Raw genomic sequence first — 16,849 nt, 5'->3', positions numbered from 1 at the left:
CGTTGTGTTAGTCGAGTCTATTGCTAAACTCGGCTAAGTCGTGAAAATTGTCTGCTTGTTATTATGCTACATGTTTGATTTGGATTTTTGAATGATTGTATAGCTTAGTAGTTTAAATTTGTTTAAAGAAAAATCACTCAGATGTTAAAGTTAACTAATTAATAAAATGAGTTAGATCGTTGGGGGTAAAACAGTCAACTCTATCCTGTCCACTTTATCATGGATGAGTCTTTTTCCGCAAAGAGTTATCATATCCATCTGAGTTTATTCCTGCAATATCCTTACTCGTGAAATCTTTTGATCAAATCAGATGGTGAACACCAGGAGCACCGGTTCCGGTTCTGGCCAGCAGCAGGGTCAGAACAACCAGGGTACCGGGATCCCGATGCCTCCGCCCTTGACTCCGGAGCAGTACTTCCAGCTCCAGATGCAGATGATGGCTACCCTGAACAACACCGTTCAGGCTCTTCAGCACGCTCACACTCAGCCTCCGCCTCCTCCACCGCCGCAGCCTCGCGACAGGTGTGCTGAGTTCCTGAGGGGTCACCCGCCGACGTTCTCTCACACGTCCGACCCTCTTCAGGCCGACGACTGGCTCCGTGCAGTGGAGCGTCAGCTGGACATCGCCCAGTGCGATGATCGTGAGAGAGTTCTGTACGCAGCAGGACAGCTGCGAGGGGCAGCTTTGGACTGGTGGGAGTCCCACCCAGTCCATGACCGCGAGTCTCTCACTTGGCTCCTGTTCAGGGAGCGTTTCCGCAGCCACAACGTCCCCGCGGGCGTTATGAAGATGAAGCAGAAGGAGTTCCTTGCACTGAAGCAGGTAATCATAAATATAATCATTCAGCAGTTTCTTTTGAGCTAATGCCCCTTGTTCTATCCTTATGAATCTTGAGTTAATCTTCCGATATCTATCTGTCTTTGTGAATTCAGGGGACTATGTCGGTCACGGAGTATCGTGATCGCTTTCTTCAGCTGGCTCGCTACGCCCCTGCCGAGGTTGCGGATGACCGCAAGAAGCAGGAGCACTTCATGGAGGGTCTTGAGGACTACCTCCAGTACGCGCTGCTCAACCTCCGCTTCGACGACTTCAACCATCTGGTTGACAGTGCGCTCAACACTGAGCGTAAGCACCTGGAGATGGAGGACAAGAAGAGGAAGGTTGTCCCCGTTGCTTCCGGCAGCAACACTCGTCCTCGACTCCAGCAGCCCCAGCAGTACCAGCAGCAGTACCGGCCTCCTCAGCAGTACCAGCAGAGGCCACCGCAGCAGTACCCGCCTCGACAGCAGCAGCAGGCAGGTCAGGGCCAGAGGTTACCGGCACCTCCGGCTCGTGCTGCTCCACCGGCACCGCAGGCTCCACGTCCGGCAGCTCCTACCGGACAGCAGGCTCAGGGACCTCCTCGCACCTGCTTTCACTGCGGCCAGCCGGGGCACTACGCCAACGCTTGCCCCCGGAAGGCGCAGGCGGGACAGCAGGGGCGCCCAGCTCAGCCCAGGGCGCCAGCACAGGGCAGGGTGAACCACGTGACGGCCGAGTCAGCGGCCGAGGCTCCCAACGTGGTTATTGGTACGTTCATGGTTAATTCATATCCAGCTATAGTGCTTTTTGATACTGGTGCTACGCATTCCTTCATTACTCAGTCTTTTGTCGGGCATCATGGTATTCATACTAGCACATTAAAGAGGTGCCTGTTAGTATCTTCACCGGGAGGACAGTTGAGGTCTCACACTTACTGCCCGAGAGTCAGTGTTTCTTTGAGGGGAGTAGAGTTCTGTACTGATCTGATGGTGCTAGACACCAAGGGCATTGATGTCATTCTGGGAATGGAGACTCTGGCCAAGTGGGGAGTTCGGATAGATTGTGCTCAGAGGACAGTCTTGCTATCAGCTTCCAGTGGCCAAGAGGTTGTTATCAGTGCAGTAGAGCCTTCTGGATTTCTTCATCAGATGGAGGCTAGACCCACGGACGGTATTCGCGTGGTGTCTGAATTCCCAGATGTCTTTCCGGATGATCTGCCAGGTATGCCGCCTGAACGCGCCATTGAGTTTTGTATTGATCTCTTGCCTGGCACAGCTCCTATTGCAAAGCGGCCCTACCGTATGGCACCTATAGAGCATGAAGAAGTCAAGAAGACTATTGATGAGTTGCTAGCCAAGGGCTATATCCGTCGCAGCTTCTCTCCTTGGGCTTTTCCATTATTGCTGGTAGATAAGAAGGATGGCTCGAAGAGGATGTGTGTCGATTATCGGGAGCTGAATGCAGTTACTATCAAGAACAAGCATCCACTGCCCCGTATTGAGGATCTCTTTGATTTGCTTCGAGGTGCTCGTATATTCTCGAAGATTGATCTTCGTTCGGGCTATTTTCAGCTGAGGATCCGTCCTGGGGATATTCCGAAGACGGCATTCACCTGCAAGTACGGGCTATATGAGTATACAGTCATGTCCTTCGGCTTGACTAATGCCCCGGCTTACTTCATGCATCTGATGAACATGGTTTTCATGGATTATCTGGATGTCTTTGTGGTGATTTTCATTGATGATATTCTGATCTTCTCCAAGACAGAAGAAGAGCATGAGGAGCATTTGAGACTCGTATTGCAGAGATTGAGAGAGCATCAGCTGTATGCCAAGTTCAGCAAGTGCGAGTTCTGGATTGACGAGGTTCCATTCCTCGGTCATGTTATCTCTCAGGGAGGCATTGCTGTTGATCCGAGCAAGGTGAAGGATGTGCTCGAGTGGGAGACACCGCAGACAGTGAAGGAAGTCAGATCATTCTTGGGCTTAGCTGGATATTATCGGAGGTTCATTGAGAATTTCTCCAAGATCGCGAAGCCTTTGACTTCTTTGCTGGAGAAGAATGTGGCTTTTGTATGGACTGATGAGCGTCAGAGAGCCTTTGATGAGCTGAAGAAAAGGTTGACTACGGCGCCAGTCCTGACTCTGCCAGACCAGACGAAGAGGTTCACGGTATATTGTGATGCTTCGAAGGATGGTCTTGGGTGTGTTCTGATGCAGGAGGGCAGAGTGATTGCTTATGCTTCACGGCAGTTACGTCGGCATGAGTTGAATTATCCCACTCATGATCTTGAGTTAGCCGCTGTTGTGCATGCTCTGAAGATTTGGAGGCATTACTTGTATGGACAGCGGTGTGATATTTACACTGATCACAAGAGCCTCAAGTACATTTTCACGCAGAATGAGCTGAACATGCGGCAGAGGAGATGGTTAGAGTTGGTCAAGGACTATGATCTGGAGATTCACTATCATCCGGGCAAGGCCAATGTTGTAGCAGATGCTCTGAGCAGAAGAAGTTATGTCAACATGGTCGTGGCTTTCCAGATGCCTCCAGAGTTATGCGAGGAGTTCGAGCAGTTGAGTCTGGGCTTCTTGCATCATACCTCCAGTGCAGCTTTTGAGGCAGTACCAACTCTAGAGTCAGAGATCAGGCAGCATCAGAAAGATGATGAGAAGCTGCAGGAGATCCGTGAGTTGCTCAAGAAGGGCAAGGCTCCTCATTTCAGAGAGGATGATCAGGGTACCTTGTGGTACAAGAACCGGATCTGTGTGCCAGATGTGAAGGATCTTCGGAAGTTGATTCTGAGTGAGGCCCATGATACCGCTTACTCTATTCATCCGGGCAGCACGAAGATGTATTATGACCTGAAGGAACGTTTCTGGTGGTATGAGATGAAGCGTTCAGTAGCAGAGTATGTGGCTATTTGTGACACCTGTCAGCGTGTCAAGGCTGAGCACCAGAGGCCAGCAGGTCTATTGCAGCCTTTGAAGATTCCAGAGTGGAAATGGGAGGAAATCACTATGGACTTCATTGTTGGATTGCCTCGTACTCAGAAAGGGTACAACTCCATTTGGGTAGTAGTGGATCGATTGACGAAGGTTGCTCACTTCATTCCAGTGAACACTACTTACTCCGGTGCTAGACTTGCAGAGTTGTACATCTCTCGGATTGTCTGCTTGCATGGTGTGCCCAAGAAGATTATATCTGACAGAGGGTCTCAGTTCACTTCTCGGTTCTGGGAGCAGCTCCATGATTCTCTGGATACGAAGCTGCGCTTCAGTACGGCTTATCACCCTCAGACAGATGGGCAGACAGAGAGAACCAACCAAGTGTTGGAGGATATGCTGAGAGCTTGTGCTATTCAGTATGGTACTAGTTGGGATAAGTGCCTGTCATTTGCCGAGTTCTCATATAACAACAGCTATCAGGCCAGTCTAAAGAAGTCCCCATTTGAGGCATTGTATGGCAGAAAGTGCAGGACTCCTCTCTATTGGGATCAGATCAGTGAGAAGCAGCTCTTTGGCCCTGAGATCATAGATGATGCAGAGCAGATGGTTCAGGCTGTGCGAGAAAATCTGAGGATTGCACAGAGCAGACAAAAGAGCTATGCTGATGGCAAACGGAGAGACCTGACTTTCAGTGTCGGTGATTATGTGTATCTGAAGGTGTCTCCGATGAGAGGAATCCGCAGATTTAATGTCAAAGGGAAGTTAGCACCTCGTTATGTGGGCCCATTCAAGGTGCTAGAGCGGAAAGGCGAAGTTGCTTATCGCCTGGAGTTACCTCTCAGCCTCTCAGGAGTTCATGATGTTTTCCATATATCTCAGCTGAAGAGATGTCTGCGAGTACCCGAGGAGCAGGCACCCCTGGATGGAGTTGATGTGCAGGAAGATTTGACTTATACTGAGCATCCGGTGAAGATTCTGGAAACATCAGAAAGGGTTACTCGGAATAAGCGCATCAAGATGTGCAGAGTTCAGTGGAGTCACCACAGTGAAGCTGAGGCTACTTGGGAGCGAGAAGATGAGTTAAGGAAGACCTATCCAGATCTCTTTGCTAGCCAGCCCAGCTAAATCTCGGGGACGAGATTTCTTTAAGGGGGTAGGGTCTGTAACACCCTAATTTAAATTTCAGCATTTATTAATAAATTTAATTGGCTTTATTTAATTTTCTAAGGTTTATTGTGTTAGTCTTGCATTTATTCTAGTTTTTGTTCCTTAAGTAATTCAAATTTATCATAGGTTTAAATTTTTGTGTTGCATTCATGCTGGTGCATAACTTTAATTGTTTGAGTGTGGTTGAATTCAAATTTGTATTTGAATTCAAACCTTGTTTGAGTTAGTAGGAGAAAAGTTTAGAAATAGAAAAGGCAAAACCCTTAACCCAGCCCAAACCCTTAACCCAGCCCAAACCCAGCCGTCCAGCCCAGCCCGCGGCCTCTTCTTTTCCCAGCTGGGCCCGCGTCCCCCTCGCTCCCCCTCACCCCGCACGGCCCACACCTCAGGCCCAGCTCGCGCCAGCCTGCTCCCGCAGCTCCCACTCCCGCGCCCTCAGCCCAGTGGAGCCAACCCCACAGCCCGCTCGCCACGCCCAGCGCACGCGCTCGCGCCAGCGCGGCCCAGCTCCGCACGCCCCGCAGCCCGGCCTGCCCCGCGTCCCCGCCGCTGCTTCCGCTGACCAGCCGGGCCCGCTCTCCAGCTTCGTCCCCTTCGCAGAGCAACGAACCGCGCCTGTTTCGCCGGGATCCCCGCCGCGTAACGGCCGGGCACGCTCGCCCAAGATGCCCGGGACTCCTTTAATTGGCCCCGCAGCCCCTACGCCTCCTCATCCCACCTCCGCCGCCGCCCGAGAACCCTAGCAGCGCCCGCTCGCGCCCGAATCAACCCGGAGCAGAGCTGCAGGTAAGCGGCCGCCGTCCGATTTGCTTACCGCCTTTAACCCTCGGGCCGCCCTGACCCTCAGACCTGCTTCGCAGCAACGCCAAGGCTCGACCTGTGGAGCCTGGACGCCCAGAGGAGCCCTCCATCGGCCAGGCCCCGAACTCCGTCCGAGCGCCGCCCGCGACCCTCGCCGCCGTCGCCCCGCCGCCGCGACCTCGACCGCCCAGCGCCCTCGGTGAGCCCCCAGAGCCTCCCTTGCTGCTTTCGCTAGATAGCTTGGCCCGTAGATCGCTTTAGCGCCTAGGACGCCGCACGCCGGCGATGCGCCGCCGCGCCTTCCGCCCCTCGCCGTGGCGAGCCCCGCCCAAGCCCGGCCGAGCCATGCTTTCGCCTCCAGTGGCTTGCGCATGCCACGTGGATGCCAACCGACCCAAGCTCGGGTCGGATTGACCCCCGGAGCGCCGGATGGGCGAACTCCGGCGGCTCCGCGGCCGCGCGCCGCCGCGCTCCGTGAGCAGCGCCGCCGCCCCGCGCGCCCAAATCCCCCCAGCCGTCCGATCCGGGATCTGCGCTCCATATTAGATCAGCCCACCGCGTCGCTCTCAATCGTCGGATCGAGATCCAGCGGCCCACGTTTGCGCGTACCGGTTCGGCCTGTCGTTTTTGTTAAAGAGTCCCTGGACTCTTTGCTATTCAACCCGCGCCCCTGGCTAGTTCAAAACTATTTCCAGTTTAGTCCTGTTTTATTCACATAGGCCCCTGCACTTTCCGGTATTAGTACCCGCCGTCCAGAGCTGTCAGTTTTGCACGATAGCCCTTAGATCTAATTGTTAATTACGTTTAGGCCCTCGGTTTTAGCAGAAAAGCCCCTGGAACCCTATTTTTATTACAAATAAGCCCCTGAACCTTGTTTTTAGCCCAGAAAATGCGTTTTAGCTCCGTTTTTAGCGTTCTTTATGTCCACGCGATCATTGTAACGTGTAGAACAGTCTTAGAGTAGTTTAGTGTGCTGTTTTTATGTATTGATATACTGTTTCTTAGTTTTTGTTAATGTTTGTTTGTATGCTTATTGTTGTGCGTTGTTTTGGCCATGTGTTCGTGAGTAGACGTTGATCCATCTGAGGAGCCCCAGTACCAGTACCCGGAGCAGCCGTCTTCGGAGCAGTTTGAGCAGCAGCCAGAGCAGTACGAGGAAGGCAAGTGTAACATGAACAACCTATCACTTTTAAATACAATTTCATACTGCATTTTAATACTGTATGCCTATAAGGACTTTCCTAGCCACTTTATATCCTTTATATATACCTTTGGGTTGCATTTTGGTTAGTTGTGCTAGGTTGCTGCGCTATAACACACTTTGGTCCTTTTTAATTAAATTGATTAATGGTTTACTTGAACTTAATTCTGAGAGTGGCCCTCTGTGTGGATGAGTGGCTCACGTCTCGTTAAAAGATGTTTTTGTAGAAACATGGTTTAGGGGGCCAGCACGGTGCTTAGTGCTTGGTTGGCCACTCTCCATAAGGACCGGTTCATAGAGCGACAACCTGGGACAACAGCGCTACCACAAGGCTAGAATGGGATAGACTTGGCGTAATAATTAGATCTTTTTGGTTTGGAGTAACTTACCTGCGGGGCAAGAGTAGTAAGCTTCAATGGTCCCTGCTCCTCCGGCTGGTCTGTGCTTGGTTTGCGTACCTGTGCTTGTACCCCCATGAGGTGGGCCCCATCGTCGCCGACCTAACTCTCGCGGTTACGCCTTACCAACGAGATTCTTTTTAAAGGCCTCGTAGTGAGTCGCTGGCCATCTCACCTAAGGAAGTGTGATGAACAACTGGCGTAGCTCACGACTTGTGGGTAAAGATGTGCAACCTCTGCAGAGTGTAAAACTGGTATACTAGCCGTGCTCACGGTTATGAGCGGCCCAGATCCTCCTTTTGATTAGTGGGGTTGTCTCCTTCCGACGAGGGAGGTGCCTCTCGGGGTTACCTTGGTTTGGTTTGGTATGGTTCTCAGTAGTTTCTTACTTAATTCTGATTAATTACTATGTAACTGGGTTAATGGTAATTCATCAACTCGTAGTAAATAGCTTTAATAAAATCTTGCCAACACTTAAAAGCTTATGCAGTTGAGTCAGCCAGCCTAGAGCCTCATAGTTTGTGTTATACTTGTTGAGTACAAGTTGTGTACTCACTCTTGCCTCTTCTCTACTTTTTCCTCTTGGCTACGCTACTGCTGCTCAGTTCCTGCCGACACGAGGGAGTTCGTCCAGCGCTACCAGGACTACGAGGACTTCTAGGTGTTCGTCTCCCAGTCGACGTCCCTGTGGCGCCCTGCTTCAGCTTCGGAGAGCTTTATTCGTATTTTGTACTTCGCTTCCGCTGTATCAGACATTTTGTCATTATTGTAATAAATAACATTCGTATTCGCTTTATTATATCTTTTTATGTGATATGTGCTATGATATACTGTTCATTCTGTTGTATATACGTGTGACTTGATCCTGGCACGTATATGATTGCTCGGTTTATGTTCTTTTATAAACCGGGTGTTACATGACTCAAGGCCCCTTTGTCATGAACTGGGCGGCTAACACCAGGCGTGAGCGTCGCTTGGCTTCCAGCGATGATTTCGGGGTGCGCCAGATGGATCAGGCTTCATAAGAGGCCGAACCGCATGCCGCGGTTACTTTTCCGCATTCGCCTTCTTCCTTCCAAACCTTTGCACCCCTTTGCCTTCGAGCCTGCTCGCCCCTTGCTCTTCTGCGCAGATTGTTCCTCGCCTCCACAGCAATATGGCATCCCTCGTTCGTCCCCGTTGTTTCCAAACCGAGGCGGAACTGAATGTGGTGCGCCGCCTGCTTGGGTGGAGTCCACAGGAGACCGCCTGGGGAATTCGAGCAGGCTCGGTTCCCCTCGGCGATCTGCGCGCCGGGGAATTTGTGCTATTTATTTCGCAAATTTCTACCGGCGTGGGGCTGCCGATTTCTTCGTTCTTCCTGCTGCTGCTAGAGGATTTCGGCCTCCAGCTCCAGCATCTCACGCCCCACTCCATCCTCCTGACGTCGATCTTCATCCACCTATGCGAGATGTTCGTGGGGGTGCGGCCCTGCGTCATTCTCTTCTGCCACTTCTTCGTCCTGGTGAAGTCCGGGAAGAGCAAGGATGAAGTGGGGGCATACTACTTCCAGACAAGGAGCGATCTGCAGACACCCTACATCCCCAGGCTTACTGGCAGAAAGTGGGAGGATTGGCGCAAGTAGTGGGTGATCGCCACCACCGAAGCCAACGAGCGCCTCGCCATGCCGACCGAGGGACCCGCCTCCGACCGCCAGTCCTGGAGAACCAAGCCGTCCCTGCCGCCAGCCTTTGACCCCGTGCTAAACAAGATCAAGACGCTGGTGGTGGGTGGCCCCACCTCGCTGCACGTGCTCGGGGACTACTTGAAGCGCCGGATCACCCCTCGGAAGCGGCGGCCGCGTCCTGCCTGGAGCTTCACCGGGTCCCAAGACTGCAGCAGGACCCACCGCGGGGAGGACAGCGATCTGACCCAGGAAGGCCTGGGGGTCGTGGTGCGGGCAGTGACGGGGGAGATCTTCGTCCCGGAGCACCTGATCCTTCCTCAGGGTGTCGTTCCTCTCTGCGAGGACTCAAGCCTGAGGACTGCGGTGCTGGCCACTTTGTCGACCCTCGATGATGGTGGGCTAGCACCGCGCCAAACTGGGGGCGACCCGGACCGTGGGATTCGGAATCCTAGTGCGTCCGAGGAACTGGCCGTGCCGAGCGCCGTGGGGTCTGGCCCTTCTGCCAAGGACAAGCAGGCCGTGGCTGGTAGCTCCGCCGCGAGCGGTCCCAGCCAGGCCCGAAGCAGCTCCAGCGCATCGTCGGAGGAGGCGAGCCGGCGCAGGTTGCACCGTAGCGACAGGGCCACCGAGGAGCCCGCTGCAAAGCGTCAGAGGGCCACTAAGGACGCGGGCTAGGGTAGTTCCTGGGCCCCCGGCTCACACGGGACCCCTAGAGTAGCTGCGCCTCCACCACCGCCGACGGATCGTGCCTCTCCACAGCAGCAGCAGCAGCAGTAGCAGCAGCAGCAGCAACAACAACAACCTCCACTGCCACCGCCACCACCAGGGCAGCAGCGGCAACAGCAACAACCTCCACCACCACCACCACCACCAGTGCAGCAGCGGTCGCCCAGCCTCTGTGGACGCTGAAAGCCCGGCGGTTCGGGGTAAGTGTTCTTCCGTTCACTCCCTTTATTCCCGGTGCTTCGCTTTTTGCTGAAGAGCTTCTTCTCTTCATTCGCCAGGGCCTTTCGTCCAAGCATCTCTTCCGCCGCCACTGGCTCGTCAGTGGGGGTCCAGGCGACCGGTGCCTCGGCGGCAATGGTGGAAGCGACGGCGGATGTGGGAACCTCGAGTGCGGCGACCTCCGCTAACCCGATGGCGCCCAACGCGGCGGCAGCGGATGCACCAGTGCTAGGCGCAGCAACACCCGACGCGGTGGCCCCCGAGGCCCCAGCTACGGCGGCAGACGCGCCGACGCTGTAGCAGCACCGCCCAAATTAAACCGGCTTAAGTGCGCTAACCATCATCTTAATACTAAATCAAGTTACTGTGCACTTAAAACGGTGTAATCTGACAGGCTGTCGGGTAAATCCCGATTAAACTACTGTACTCCAGGATCACAATTGCACTTAGACCCGTACGAAGACGAGCACAGGTGATACTAGCATACAGAAAACCTCAAATTAATTTACAACACGAGTTTTACATAAAAGGTTTCAATGCAAACGACAGAGTTCAAAAGCACAGCGGAAGATTAAAAACCGAGTTCGAAATACAATATGGTAACCACGACGACGATACAAGGTGAGCTCCACATCCTGCCCACCGATGTGACGCCAACCTGCCCGATCTTCATGGGGAAGACGGGGCCCACTCGACGGTCCACCCAGGAGGAAGCGGCTGTCCAATCCAGGACGCACATACCACCTCGAAGTCAGCAGGAACACAACCTGCTCAGAAGGGTTCAACAACAACCCGACTTTGGGTATACTTAGCCCATTACCTAGACATGCAAGGCTTTTTGGCCCTGGAGTTCTTTTGCTGAAAGGCTGCTAGGAGTGAATCCTTACTTTCAATATTTTAGCTCCATTTAGTACAGTGATTATTAACTAAATTCGCCTAAACATCTAGAGCACACATGGTGGATCAGATTATCCTTCAAAAACTCACAAACCAGCCTTTTCCATTCCATTTTCATTCCACTTTCTTACTACGATGTGACAAAGTGACCAAGGCTCTCATATCCGCGAGTCACGGCGAATCGATCCGATTTAACCTTGCAAGGTGGACCTAACTCACACGACATGTGAAAACCCCGTCGGGCCACACACGTCAACTGTTCCCATCATCACCCCGACGTCTGAATCACGCCTGCCAAAACCCGGGTGAAGGGTCCCTCACGGCGAACTCCCAGAGAACCCGAAGGCGACATACTATCCAACACCCGCCATCATTCCTCTCCCAGAGTAGCAGGTCGCGATTCAAAGTATCGTTGCAAATCAGGTAATTAGCTTACCGGTTTCGACTACCTCCTACTTCCGGCATGTGGTTAGTACTGTTCAATCCTCGATCAACACTGCCAACAACGGTACGGTCCTAAATCGACACAGGCGGAGATTTCCTTTCATCCATTCCATACCAAAATTCCAACCCATTTCCGCCCGGTCTCCATTTCTTTCTACTCAACAACTCATTTCAAAGCCATAGCTAAGGAATCAAGATCCTAAAACTCGCGAGTGACAGTAATCACTCGACTTTTACCGAGATCCTACTTAGCAAAGCATTGCTAACGATACCTGCACACTAGTATGGACTCACAGGTACCTATGGAGAACATGCATACTAGGGTTTCATACAACTCCTAAAACTTAATTGCACAAATACTTAAATAAACATTGATATACTGAATTTATGGGTTATCCTCCAGCTGCTCTCCCGCCTGCGGCTCCTGGACCGGCTCAGCAATCAGCTCGTAGGCGGCTTCGTTCATGGCGTCTACACGAATAAAAATATGCCATGCAACCGTTAGGACACAGTGCGATGCATGAGTGCTTATGATGCGATTCCAAAGTTCAACTCATTTTAGCCTGAAGTGTTTTCTTCAAAACAACAAGGGTCAGTTGGATCCATGCCACTCCAATTTCTTGAAATTGGATCTCATGTTGAAAATCATGCCATTGAGTGGTATGATTTTCAACATGACACCCAATTTCACGGAGTTGTGGTGGCATGAATCGAATTTTCCCTTAACAACAACTCCTAAACTTACTCAGAGTAGCAGGGATTAAGACAAACTCTTGCTTTGCTGGGGTTACACATGCATGAAATAATAATCAATTAACCACAAGGACAAAAGATAAAGTTGAAGCTAGGAACTAAATAAAGATCAAAACTTAACATGCCATAGGGATTTATTAGCACAACTTTGATATCATGAAAAGCTGCTGATACTGAGTGCATAAATAAATTACCAACACCTGATAAAAAAATAGAAAAGCATTTCTTTAGCCCTAGAAAAGGAAAACAAGCAATAATAGATCCACAAACATGCACAAAGGCTATGCACCCAAAACTTTTTAAGTGAACTACACATACCAAGAGTAAGCTACTGAATAAATTTCATAAATTTTTGATCAACGGAACAACCCGGAATAATTAAACTAGCTTAAACACAAACTGAATTTTCATCAGGGGAAAAAGTGACATTTTGTAGCGAAAATGGCCTCTCATGCCATATTTCAATATAATGTTTTGGCGATTGATGACACACGCAACACTTGAACTAATGTGTTTGCTTAGATGGTATACTCAGGCTTTTAGGTTCAAGTGATGACAAAGAGAAGAGAGGCGAAGCTAGGCCCGAAGGGCCGCCCCTACGGGGGTCGAGGGGGAGCCGCCCCTCGCGGGTCTCAGGGCAGCGCCCTGAAACCTAAAAGAAATCAAGTCACCGGTTGAACCGACGCCAAGCAAATTACACACGTCGGTGCATTGACTTGAGCACGTCTGGGAGTTTTAGTATCACCGGTTAAACCGACGTAAGGCAAAATGTACTCATCGGTGCAATGACAGAGATGGCCTGCGGGCTAGGGTTTGGCACCGGATGAACCGACGATAGGAAGTTTGAATACGTCGGTGCAATGGCAGAAGCAGACCAAGGAAAATGCATACATCGGATGAACCGATGATGCACCGGTTAATGGCGTCGGTGCAGTTGTCCAGAGAGTTTGTTTTTCAAGGATCAGAGGACAGTTGCACTCACCGGTTAAACCGACGCTAACATTACATACACCGGTCGATTGCGTCGGTTGATTGCCCGTACACGTAACGGCTAGTTTTCAGTGGGCAGTTTAGTATCACCGGTTAAACCGACGATGGCAATTTGGGGAGCATCGGATTAACCGGTGTTAAGCACATTTCTGGCAGCTTTTCTCCAACGGCTATATTTGCTTGTGCTGCCTATATATACCCCCAAGGCCGAGTCATTTGAGTGTGCTGGAGTTCAAAGAAGTATACTAGAGCTAAAGATCATCTCCAACCACCATAGAGCTTCATTGTACATCATATAGGCTTAAGCACACTTGTGAGAGTGCTTAGTGCTTGTTTAGGCTTAGTTCTTGAGAGAACTAGCTTGAGAGAAAGTCTTGCTGCGGCAAGCAACTTGTGATCTGTCGTGTGACCCTCCGTCTTGGTGTGGAGTGGCAACGACACTTTGTGCGGGGGAAGAGGAGGCCCCCTCCTTGGTGGAGAAGCTCCGTAGTGGATTTCGGCCGGGTGACCGAGAGAGACGGTGGCGGTGCACGAGACTCGGTGTCTTGTGGGCACTTGCCTTTGCTTGCCGGCATCGCCATTGGTGGCGTAGTGCAAGACGGTGATCGGAAGAGCCTCGGTGTCCCGTGGACGTAGGCGTTTATGCCGAACCACGTTACATGACCGTGTCTACTCGGGAGTTTGCATCCCTCTCTCCCTTACCGCGTTACTTAGCGCATTACGTTTCCGCATTTACTCTTTCTTGCTTACCTTTACTTTCCTAGTTAGTTTGATTAGGATTGGCTATAGGTTGCAAGTCTTTTGGGGTAAGTAGAGGGTAGCATAGATAAACCTTAGTCATAACTAGCATGTGTAGGACGTGTTAGGTTTATCTTATGCAATTAGATTGAGCCCTAGGATAGAAAAGCGATTAGCGACCCTATTCACCCCCTCCCCCTCTAGGGTCGGACACCCCGGTGATCCTTACACATTTCACAAGCACAAATATTTTTCCTCTGAATATCTTGATTTTATAAACCTAACAAAATTTGTTTGGCATTTTTCACATTTTTCTATGAATTTCTAAGCAAATACGAATTATCAGCCGAATTAACTAAAAAAACATAAAAGAGGGGGCTGACAGCCGGGCCCCACTTGCCAGTGGGCGCCGGCCCAGCTGCTCCCATCCCCCCTCCTCTGCTCTGCCCCGCGCCAAGGCCGTGGCCAGCGAGGCTGCCAGGCACCGCGGCGGCGGCGGCTGCGGGGCGCGCGGTGGTGCAGCGCGGGCGCGCGCAGAGCTGCTCCGCGGCGTGCGCGGGGTGGTGGCGGCGCGACCACGGCGGTGCGGCGACGCTGTGGCGGTGGTGGTGGTGGATTCCGGCGGGGAAAAGGTCGGGGAGCGAGAGGAGGTTGCTGGGAAGCTCACCGAGGGTTCGTTTTGGGCGGGGAAGTGCCGGAGGTGGGTCGTCGACAGAGAGGGCGAAGCTCGGCGGTGGACGACGATGGCGGTGGCGGTCTGCGGGCTCGATTCGACCGTCGTGGGACACGACCGAGCTTGTGGAGGGGCGGAGTGGGTTCGGGGCGAGATGCAGTGGCTTGGAGCGCGATGAATCGAGCTGCGGCGGCGAGGATGGGCCGGTGCGACGACCGGCGGCGGCTTCGCTCGATTCTGCTCGCTGGAGCTCGACCTGGCTCTGCGTAAGCGCAAGAAGGGGAAGGGATAGACTGGATAGGAAGCTTCGAGTCCTGCGCGAGGGGAAAAGCGGCGTCGGGGCGCGATTGCCGACGCGTGGAGGCTCGCCGCCGGCCACAGTCGCCGGTATGGCATCGGGGTGTCACAGTGCCAAACAGGAGAAGCACAGTGGAGCACAATGACTCATTTTGAATGATTTTGATCCGTGTTTGAGCGGCCAAAACTCAAATCTTTATATAGGAACTTGAATTTTGACCAAAATAGAAGTTGTAGAGCAAAAGAAGAGCTACAACTTTCGTTTCGGGCGAAAGTTGATTTGGAGCTCGGATCAAGGAGAAAAACGAGATCGAACATCGCTAAGTAGACGTTTACTATGCGAACGCGATTAGCGCTAACAGCAAACTTGAGTCCACGATTTGCGAGTTAACTCGTGATTAGCGAGCACAATGAACACAGGGGTGTTACAGACACCGGGCTTGGCGACGGCGAGCGTAGCAACGGCGAGCACCTCGGTACCCGAGAGCCCGATGTCCGTGCCAGATGTCCCCACCCCGAGCTCCCAACCCGAGAGCAGAGGAAGAGCTGGAGGTGGTCTCTGGTAAGCGGCTCTTGCAGGGTCCCCTAGAGAAGGATGCGGTTCCCCTCCCCCGGGTGCTGGTCCGGGTCCGGCGGACGATAGAAGAGGCGACCTCTACCGCCGAGGCAGCATTCCGGCAGGAGTGGGCAGCTCTAGAGAGCGAGCGTCAGCGTCTTGGCGACTGGCACATCCGTCTGGAGGAGTGCACGAAGGCCGAAGCCTCCCGTGCCGCCGCCGCCCGGTCCGAGCTTGAGGCTGACCTTGAGTCCTACAGGAAAGGGCTCCGGAAGGTGTTCGACCGGGAGCTCGCGGCGGCGAGACGGGAGAAAGTCCTGGAGCTGCGGGAGGAGGCTATTGCCAAGGAGGAGGCCAGCCTTGCGGCCCAGCGATCTGAGCTCGAGTCTCGCAGCCAGGGACTCGAGGTCCGCAAGCAGGAGCTCGCCAAACTCTCCGAGTCCTTGCATCGATGGCGCCAGGAGCTGCAGGAGACCGCCAGCCAGCAGGCTGCTGCCAACATGGACCTCGAGGAGGAGAGGAAGTCCCTTGCACGGCGGGAATCTCTCACCACCAGCATGGAGCAGGCCCTTGCGCGCCAGCGCAAGTCTCTTAAGACTCTGAAGGAGTCAGCGGCGTGGAAGGAGGCCTCGTTCCAGGAGAAGACCCGCCAGCTGGAGGCAGCTCAGGCGGCCCTGTATGTCCAGGTGCAGGAGGCGGTCCAGGAGGCAGCCCGGAAGCTGCAGGAGGACCAGCGCATGGGGGCCCAGCGAATCATCGACTGGGCGGGCGAGGCAAGCTCAACTCTGGTGCCACTTGGAATGAGTCCAATCCAAGTGGCGGAGCCGCCAGGAGGAAGTCCCGGTGCTGGACTCTGTTCCAGAGAGACTCCGGCGCCTGGAGCAGGTCCTCGTTGGCCACCTTAAAGCCGAGGGCCGTGAGCTGTGCCGGATGGTGGCGGAGTACATTTTGACTTGCCTCCGGAGCCACGACCCTGCCATCTCGCTAGACCCCGTCGTCGATGGTCCAGTGGCAGAGACGGAAGCCTCCGCTCGGCAAAGCGTGCGAGAGGTCGTCGACTTTGTAGCTGCTTATTTCAAGCGGGAGCCTGCAGATTCCTGAGCTGGACCATCACAGCAGTAGAACTTTTGTTTTTTGTGTTATGTAAAAACATTGTACTTGTTGAAATTTTAATAGAAGAAATTTCAACTTAGCTGTTTGTCAGTTGCTCTGGTTTGCGGTATGCAGCACCCCGGCGCCCTGGCCCCCTGGTAGATAGGTTCAGTTGTTAGAACCTATCTGTCATCCGAGCCGAGAAGACGCTCCGGACCCCCCTATGAGGTTGAACAAGTGTTCTTGGGCATAGGTGTAGCACAGATTGTAAGTCAAACGAGCGACTTATTCCCTGAATAGCAGAAGAAACTACAAAGAGGAAAATCAAAGTCGCTGGGATGGTTGTAATGATACTGCAACTTAGCTGTTTGACGCATGCAGAATTGATCCTTGGTATCTGGCTCAAAACGAATGCTCCGGGCCCCCTGGGAGACAGGCTCAGTTGTTTGAGTCTGTCTACCACCGAGACTGGATCTCGATC

This window comes from Panicum virgatum, chromosome 7K (assembly GCF_016808335.1).
Source record: "Panicum virgatum strain AP13 chromosome 7K, P.virgatum_v5, whole genome shotgun sequence".
Lineage (NCBI taxonomy): Eukaryota > Viridiplantae > Streptophyta > Magnoliopsida > Poales > Poaceae > Panicum > Panicum virgatum.
Note: the sequence above shows the minus strand (reverse complement) of the source record.